The sequence below is a fragment of the Oncorhynchus tshawytscha genome, linkage group LG28 (genome assembly GCF_018296145.1).
Source record: "Oncorhynchus tshawytscha isolate Ot180627B linkage group LG28, Otsh_v2.0, whole genome shotgun sequence".
NCBI classification, from domain to species: Eukaryota; Metazoa; Chordata; class Actinopteri; order Salmoniformes; family Salmonidae; genus Oncorhynchus; species Oncorhynchus tshawytscha.
This window is the reverse complement of record NC_056456.1, coordinates 10,227,591-10,237,590: the sequence shown is the minus strand read 5'-3', so window position 1 is coordinate 10,237,590 and position 10,000 is coordinate 10,227,591. Positions and strand designations below refer to the sequence as shown.

At 45.2% G+C, this 10,000-nt stretch overlaps 1 protein-coding gene across 2 annotated transcripts in view; it reads left to right on the top strand.

Moving 5' to 3' along the window:
- epha4b (eph receptor A4b) overlaps window positions 1-10,000 on the top strand; it is a 152,692-nt gene that overhangs the window by 35,842 nt on the left and 106,850 nt on the right. The gene's annotated exons all lie outside the window — the stretch shown is intronic.

Below are 10,000 nucleotides of genomic sequence, written 5' to 3'. Positions count from 1 at the left end.
TTCGATGCGATTTCATTGTGTTTTAGCACCACCCGCTATGTTTGAAGGATCAACGCGCCAATAATCAGCACAATCTGCTTTTTCAAATTGCCGGCATCTTGACTCTAAAATTGGGATCATCTATACTCTGCAAAAAAAAGAAGAGTAACGAGAGCCATGTACAATATGGCATGAAGGCCGCCATCTTTATGCACATCCGCTATTATTGTGTGCTGGGTGCCTTTCACTGTGAGATCATCGTTGTGGCAGATAACTATATTGGAATTACCACGGTTTCACTGCTGAACACTATTTTACGAACTCTCAGTTAAAACTTCATTGCAACTCCAGGTCCAGACTAACACAGCAAGTCGTTTCACCTCTGGGCAATGTCACGTGTTAACGGAGATACACTCCCACTATAAAAATGGCCATATCTTTTTTTTTACAATCAGGGCCAAGTAATGCTATGTATGTTTTTATAGGTATTTGTTCATGCTTTAATGCAATACTAACAAGTACTTGTTCAAATATATACTTGTTTTTATTTGAACAATTACATGTTACTATTGTAAGATACACTGAGTACACCAAACATTAGGAACACCTATCGTCAGGTCATGGACTCTAGGAGGTGTCGAAAGCATTCCACAGGGATGCTGGGCCATGTTGACTCCAGTGCTTCCCACAGTTGTGTCATGTTGGTTGGATGTCCTTTGGGTGGTGGACCATTCGTGATACACATGCGAGACATGTTGAGCGGGAAAAACCCGGCAGCGTTGCAGTTCTTGACACAGACCGGTGCGCCTGACACCTACTACCCTGTTCAAAGAAACTGAAATATTTTGCCTTGCCCATTCACCCTGAATGGCACACATACACACATACACAATCCATGCCTCATATGTCCCAAGGCTTAATAAAACTCCTTCTCTAACCGGTCTCCTCCCCTTCATCTACACTGATTGAAGTGGATTTAACAAGAGACGTCAATAAAGGATCATAGCTTCAACCTGGATTCACTTGGTGAGTCTGTCATTGAAAGCTCAGGTATGTTTTGTATACGGTGCATTTCGGAAAGCATTCAGACCACTTGAAATTTTACACATTTTGTTGCGTTACAGCCTTATTCTAAAACGGATTAAATCGGTTTTCCCCCTCATCAATCTACATACAATACCGCTTCATGAAAAAGCAAAAACAGTTTTTAGAAATATTAGCAAATTTATAAAATAGAAAACAATTAAAAATCACATTTATATAAGTATTCAGACCCTTTACTCAGACCTTTGTTGAAGCACCTTTGGCAGCGATTACAGCCTCGAGCTTCTCCCATTCTTCTCTGCAGATCCTCTCAAGCGTTGCTGTACGGCTACTTTCAGGTCTCTCCAGAGCTGTTCGATCGGGTTCATGTCCGGGCTTTGTCTGGACCCCTCAAGGACATTCAGAGACTTGTCACAAAGTCACTCCTGCGTTGTCTTGGCTGTGTGCTTAGGGTCATTGTCCTGTTGGAAGGTGAACCTTCGCCCCAGTCTGAGGGCCTGAGCACTCTGGAGCAGGATCTCTCTGTACTTTGCTCTGTTCATCTTTCCGTCGATCCTTACTAGTCTCTGCTGCTAAAAAACAACCCCACAGCATGATGCTGCCACCACCAGGCTTTATCGTAGGACTGGTGGCAGGTTTCCTCCAGACGTGATGCTTGGCATTCAGGCCAATTAGTTCAATCTTGGTTTCATCAGACCAGAGAATCTTGTTTCTCATTGTCTGAGAGTTGTTTGTGTGCCTTTTTGGCAAACTCTAAGCGGGCTGTCGTGCCTTTTACTGAGGAGTGGCTTCCGTCTGGCCACTCTACCATAAAGCCCTGATTGGTGGAGCGCTGCAGAGATGTTTTTGTCCTTCTGGAAGGTTCTTCTATCTCCACAGTGGAACTCTGGAGCTCTGTCAGAGTGACCATCTGGTTTTTGGTCACCTCCCCGACCAAGGCCCTTCCCCCTCTGAATGCTGCAAACAAACCTTTGTGTGGAGACGACTCTCAAATAAACACTACCTATGGGCATTAATATGGAGTTGGTCCCCCCTTTGCTGCAATAACAGCCTCCGCTCATCTGGGAAGGCTTTCCACTAGATGTTGGAACATTGCTGCTGGGACTTACTTCCATTCAGCCACAAGAGCATTAGTGAGGTCTGGCGCTGATGTTGGGCGATTAGGCCTGGCTCGCAGTCAGCGTTTCAATTCATCCCAAAGGTGTTCGATGGGGTTGAGGTCAGGGCTCTGTGCAGGCCAGTCAAGTTCTTCCCCACCGATCTCAACAAACAATTTCTGTATGGACCTCACTTTGTGCACAGGGGCATTGTCATCCCCAAACTGTTGCCACAAAGTTGGAAGCACAAAATCATCTAGAATGTCATTGTACGCTGTATCTTTAAGATTTCCCTTCACTGGAGCTAAGGGGCCTAGCCCACCAAACTTTACAGTTGGCACTATGCATTGGGGCAGGTAACATTCTCCTGCCATCCACGAAACCCAGATTCGTTCGTCGGACTGCCATATGGTGATCTTAGGCTTGGGTGTGGCTGCTCGTCCATGGAAGCCCATTTCATGAAGCTCTCTTGATGAACAGCTGACGTTGCTTCCAGAGGCAGTTTGGAACTCACTATTGTAACCGTGGACAGGTCGATTTTTACATGGTACGCGCTTCAGCACTCTGTCCTGTTCTGTGAGCTTGTGTGGCCTACCACCTCACGGCTGAGCCGATGTTGCTCCTAGACGTTTCCACTTCACATAACAGCACTTACAGTTGGCCGGGGCAGCTCTAGCAGTGCAGAAATTTGATGAACTGACTTGTTGGAAAGGTGGCATCCCATGACGGTGTCACGTTGAAAGTCACTGAGCTCTCCAGTAAGACCATTCTACTGCCAATGTTTGTCTATGGAGATTGCATGGCTGTGTGCTCAATTTTATACACCTGTCAGCAATGGGTAGGTAGAACTTACCCTAGATCTTTACATTGTAATTCCATTGACGATTGTCTGGTCTTGATCAATATTGCATCTTTTAAAAGAAGACCTAAACGTTAAGAATAACTATGTCAATAATCACTCAGCTTTTAACAAATAGGTCTGGAGGTCACAAAGAGACGTGACACCCCTGTGTAAACGCTCTAATGTGCCCCCAGAAGCACAGCACAATGCTTTTAGTACTAAACACACTGCTCCAAACAAAAAAAGAAGGTGTCTGCCCCGCCCTCACAGCTACTCAGAGCTTCTGAAGAGCTTCCACAGGGAAAAGTAAGGTAACACTGACTCACTAATGCATTTAAATCAGCCTGGCTCTCGCTCTCTCTCTTCCCCCTTTCTTGCTCTCTTGTCTCTCTATCTCTCGCTCCACCCCCATCCCTCTCTCATCCCTCCTTTTTGTCTCCCTCTCCCCTTTTCTCTTTTGTACTGTGTGAGGTGTTAATGGAATCATTACTGCTCCGGTCCCTGTCAGACACCCAAACAACCAGACTCCTCCAATTATATATAATATGTTATCTTTCCCCATTTGCTAGTTTTTGCTGCTGTTCTCTTGTTCTGTAATGGTACTGCTGTCTCCCTTCACCTAGCGCCCCTTTCATCTCCCTCTCTCTAGACAGACAGCCAACAGAGGTAGAAAGAGAGCGAGACCGAGAGCTCTTTACTTACGCAACTCACCCTTGTCCTCCATCTTCCTCCAACTCCCTCTCTTAAACGTACTCTTAATCCCCCTTCTCCCCTATGCACTTTCTCTCTCGCTCTCTCTCTCTCTCCCTCTCTCTCTCCCTCTCTCTCCCTCTTTCTCTCTCTCTCTCTCTTTCTCCCTCCCTCCCTCTTTCTCCCTCCCTCTTTCTCCCTCCCCCTCCCCCTCCCTCCCTCCCTCCCTCCCTCCCCCTCCCTCCCTCCCTCCCTCCCTCCCTCCCTCCCTCCCTCCCTCCCTCCCTCCCTCCCTCTCTTTCTCTTTCTTTTTTTCTCTCTCTCTCTCTCTCTCTCTCTTTCTTTTCTCTCTCTCTCTCTCGCTCTCTCTCTCTCTCTCTCTCTCTCTCTCTCTCGCTCTCTCTCTCTCTCTCTCTCTCTCTCTAGCTGTCCGTTGTGTCACCAAGGGGCTTGGGGACCTCTGGACTGATGATTCTGCTCTCCCCCTCTTTAAACATTTATAAGCCATGGATCTCTCTTTCCTCTCTCTCTTTTTCGTAAAGCAAAAAGCAAAACGGAAATGTAAATGATAGTTGAGGTAACAGGACGTGTGCGTGTGTTTTTAGTCCCTTTAGTAATGAATTGACTGTATTTAAGTCAGATGAGATATCATGTTAGGAGCTGTCTCTCTCTCTCTCTGTTTGTCACTCTCCATTTCTCTCCTTACTCTCTCCATGTCTGTATTTTACACCCCCGCTCTCCCTCCCTATCTCCCTCTCTGCTCTCCTATTGGCTGTGAAGCCTACATTCACATGAATTCATCCTCATCTGCCCTGTTACTGGGGTTACATAATCATCCAATACACACACAACACACATACTCTCTCTTTCTCCCTCTCTCTCTCTCTCACACACACTCCTCCCTGTCTCCCTCTCTCCTGCGTGTGTCAGTGTGTCTCTCTGTCAGTGAGCAGTGTGTGTGTGGATGTTCCTGCAGCCTGTGGGTCTATCCTGGGGCTCCACAGTGAAGAACCACGCTGTAGAGCTGTCTGGCCCTGACAGCACCAATTACTGAACCTCTGGACAGAGAGAGGAGAGAGGGAGGAGAGGAGCGAGAGGAGCGAGGGACAGCACACCTGTCCTCCTCAGCAGCCTCTGCCCATCTCTCTAGCACGTCTCTCTTCTCCCTCTCTTTCTCTCTCTCTCTCTCGTTCTCTGTCCCATTTCCCTCCCCACAACCTCTCTCACATCCCTCCTTCTCTCTGTCGCCGTAGTGATTGACGGTGGGAAAGGAGAATGTAGGTCAGGGTGATGTTGAAGTCCATAGCTCTCTGCCTGTCTGTCCTTCACTCCTTCTCTGTCACTGACTGAGAGTACGACTTAATGCTAAGAGCTGGCTTAAAGGGATACGTTCTACGAGTACTAAATCAGTCTCTAAATGGGTTCATGGAATCAGACCTGCTTTTAAAGACCTGCTTCTGGTAAACAGATCACGTAAGCACGGCGATTGGGACCTGTTGGCTTTGTGCGTGTTCGTCGCTGAGATAAACGTTAGAGTAGAACTGTGTATAAGATAGGTCAACACAATAAGCCTAGTTCTCTCAGATCCATCAAGTGGAGTGAACGGGGGAAGAGGGGATTACTTTTTGATTCAAACCCCAGCCCGATCCGCTACAGAGGCTGGTTCTTCCCTTCCGTGCTTTCTTAACAAAGGCAATGGGAACTCAGTTAAATGTCTCCTGGTCAGATGTTCATTCAATCATTCAATCAAACCTGGGCTCGATAACACAGGAATAACTTCATCTCACTGTTGCCTTTTCTCCAGTTTCACTTTATATCACATCTGGGAATACTGCCTTTGTGAAATAATGAAAGATCGCTTGCCCCGCATGCACACACACACACACACACACACACACACACACACACACACACACACACACGCGCACACACACACGCGCACACACACACACACACACACACACACACACACACACACACACACACACACACACACACACACACACACACACACACACACACACTTGAACAGCTAGCCTTGTGGGGACACACAATTCAGTCCCTTTCAAAATCATATTTCCCCCTAACCTCTAACCCCTAACCCTAAACCTTAACCCTAACCCATATTCTTTCCCTAAACCTAACCTTAACCTAACCAAAAACCTAAGCTTAACCCTAAACCTAAACCTAACCCTAGCTCCTAACCCTATTACTAACCCTAGATCCTAACACTAAAACTAACCCTAGCTCCTAACCCTAAAACTAGCCCTAGCTCCTAACACTAAAAGTAACCCTAGCTCCTAACACTAAAACTAGCCCTAGCTCCTAAACCTAGCTCCTAACCCTAAAACTAACCCTAGCTCCTAATACTAAAACTAACCCTAGCTCCTAACACTAAAACTAACCCTAGCTCCTAATACTACAACTAACCCTAGCTCCTAATACTAAAACTAACCCTAGCTCCTAACACTAAAACTAGCCCTAGCTCCTAATACTAAAACTAACCCTAGCTCCTAACACTAAAACTAGCCCTAGCTCCTAACACTAAAACTAGCCCTAAGCTCCTAATACTAAAACTAACCCTAGCTCCTAACACTAAAACTAACCCTAGCTCCTAATACTAAAACTAACCCTTGCTCCTAACACTAAAACTAACCCTAGCTCCTAATACTAAAACTAACCCTAGCTCCTAACACTAAAACAAACCCTAGCTCCTAACCCTAAAATTAACCCTGGCTCCTAACCTTAAAACTAACCCTAGCTCCTAACACTAAAACTAACCCTAGCTCCTAACACTAAAACTAGCTCTAGCTCCTAACACTAAAACTAACCCTAACCCGTACTCTTTCCCTAACCTTAACCTAACCCTTGCTCCTAACCCTAGCTCCTAACCCTAAAACTAGCCCTAGCTCCTAACACTAAAACTAACTGTAGCTCCTAACCCTAAAACTAACCCTAGCTCCTATACCCATACTCTTTCCCTAAACCTAACCTAACAACCTAACCAAAAACCTAAGCTTAACCCTAACCCTAAACCTAACCCTAGCTCTTAACCCTATTACTAACCCTAGATCCTAACACTAAAACTAACCCTAGCTCCTAACCCTAAAACTAGCCCTAGCTCCTAACACTAAAACTAACCCTAGCTCCTACCACTAAAACTAACCCTTGCTCCTAACCCTAGCTCCTAACCCTAAAACTAGCCCTAGCTCCTAATACTAAAACTAACCCTAGCTCCTAACCCTAAAACTAACCCTAGCTCCTAACCCTAAAACTAGCCCTAGCTCCTAACACTAAAAGTAACCCTAGCTCCTAACACTAAAACTAGCCCTAGCTCCTAACCCTAAAACTAACCCTAGCTCCTAACACTAAAACTAACCCTAACCCGTACTCTTTCCCTAACCTTAACCTAACCCTTGCTCCTAACCCTAGCTCCTAACCCTAAAACTAGCCCTAGCTCCTAACACTAAAACTAACCGTAGCTCCTAACACTAAAACTAACCCTAGCTCCTAACACTAAAACTAACCCTAGCTCCTAACACTAAAACTAACCCTAGCTCCTAATACTAAAACTAACCCTAGCTCCTAACACTAAAACTAACCCTAGCTCCTAACACTAAAACTAACCCTAGCTCCTAATACTAAAACTAACCCTAGCTCCTAACCCTAAAACTAACCCTAGCTCCTAACCTTAAAACTAACCCTAGCTCCTAACACTAAAACGAACCCTAGCTCCTAATACTAAAACTAGCCCTAGCTCCTAACACTAAAACTAACCCTAGCTCCTAATACTACAACTAACCCTAGCTCCTAACACTAAAACTAGCCCTAGCTCCTAATACTAAAACTAACCCTTGCTCCTAACACTAAAACTAACCCTAGCTCCTAATACTAAAACTAACCCTAGCTCCTAACACTAAAACTAACCCTAGCTCCTAATACTAAAACTAACCCTAGCTCCTAACACTAAAACTAACCCTAGCTCCCAATACTAAAACTAACCCTAGCTCCTAACACTAAAACAAACCCTAGCTCCTAACCCTAAAACTAACCCTAGCTCCTAACCTTAAAACTAACCCTAGCTCCTAACACTAAAACTAACCCTAGCTCCTAACACTAAAACTAGCCCTAGCTCCTAAACCTAGCTCCTAACCCTAAAACTAACCCTAGCTCCTAACACTAAAACTAGCCCTAGCTCCTAACCCTAAAACTAGCCCTAGCTCCTAACCCTAAAACTAACCCATAATGTAATTCTAACCTAACACTAATTCTAACCTTAACACTAAACCCCCTAGACATAGCATTTGACCTTGTGGGGACAAACAAAATGTCCCCAGTTGGTCAAATCTTTGTTTGTTTACTATTCTTTTGGGGACTTCTGGTTGAACACATCCACGCATGCACGCAAACTAACCCTAGCTCCTAACCCTAAAACTAGCCCTAGCTCCTAACACTAAAACTAACCCTAGCTCCTACCACTAAAACTAACCCTTGCTCCTAACCCTAGCTCCTAACCCTAAAACTAGCACTAGCTCCTAACCCTAAAACGAACCCTAGCTCCTAACACTAAAACGAACCCTAGCTCCTAACACTAAAACGAACCCTAGCTCCTAACACTAAAACGAACCCTAGCTCCTAACACTAAAACTAACCCTAGCTCCTAACACTAAAACTAACCCTAGCTCCTAATACTAAAACTAGCCCTAGCTCCTAACACTAAAACTAACCCTTAATGAAATTCTAACCTAACACTAATTCTAACCTTAACACTAAACCCCCTAGAAATAGCATTTGACCTTGTGGGGACCAACAAAATGTCCCCAGTTGGTCAAATCTTTGTTTGTTTACTATTCTTTTGGGGACTTCTGGTTGAACACATCCACGCATGCACGCAAACTAACCCTAGCTCCTAACCCTAAAACTAGCCCTAGCTCCTAACACTAAAACTAACCCTTGCTCCTAACCCTAAAACTAGCACTAGCTCCTAACCCTAAAACTAACCCTAGCTCCTAACCCTAAAACTAACCCTAGCTCCTAACACTAAAACTAACCCTAGCTCCTAACACTAAAACTAACCCTAGCTCCTAACACTAAAACTAGCCCTAGCTCCTAACCCTAAAACTAACCCATAATGTAATTCTAACCTAACACTAATTCTAACCGTAACACTAAACCCCCTAGACATAGCATTTCACCTTGTGGGGACCAACAAAATGTCCCCAGTTGGTGAAATCTTTGTTTGTTTACTATTCTTGTGGGGACTTCTGGTTGAACACATCCACGCATGCACGCACACAGACACACACACACACACACACACACACACACACACACACACACACACACACACACACACACACACACACACACACACATTCTCTCTTTATATCTCATAAGAGGATTGTTTTCCCTTTTGTGAGGTAATGAAAGGGTTGGTGTAGAAAACAGATGTAGGAACAAGGTTTATCTAGAGACCTGTGAAAGACATTGGGCTCATTTAGACACAGCTCAGCATGTGATCTTTAAAGCTCTACAGGGACCAGGGAAATCATGTCTGGTTTTACTACCTGTCTAACCCAGCGCTACGTCTCCCTCCTACCCTTTACTAGCGGAAGGAATGTGTGTGTGTGCATGTGTGTGTGTGTGTGCGCAAATGTCTGTGCGCGTGTGGCCGTACTGGCAATTCGGTAAAGCCCACCTGAGCACTTTTGTGTTCATCTGAGAGACCTTTGAAGGTCAAGATCTCCTTCATCCCTAAACCTTTAACCCCCCTCCCCACCCCCTCGCCAACTCTCCTGCTCTCAGGTCTGTCAGATATAGAAGGACTTAGAAATGATGGTGTGTGTGTGTCTGTGGTGGGTGGGGAGGGTTGCTGTTGCTGCAGTAAGCTGTTGAAGCGACGAGCAGCAGGGAGGTTTTACCTTGGCCCAGATTTTACCATTGGAGAAAATATACAAATATATAGACGTATATTATATTGAACAAAATCCCCTTGAACATCAATTTACCACTCTATCTCTACCTCTCTTCGTGTGTGTATGTGTGTGTGTGTATGTGTGTATGTGTGTGTATGTGTGTGTATGTGTATGTGTGTATGTGTGTGTGTGTGTGTGTGTGTGTGTGTGTGTGTGTGTGTGTATGTGTGTGTGTGTGTGTGTGTGTGTGTGTCTTTCGCTTTTTCTTTCTGTCCGCCAGTGTGTTATTGTGGCTCGATGGGCCCAGCTACCGTTGATATTCAACCATGCTTTCTCCCTTTCTCTCTCTCCATCCTCCCTTCCTCTCCTCTCTCTCCTCCCTCCTCATCTCTCCTATATAAAATGGCTGACCCCCGGTGAGATAGAAGCTGGTA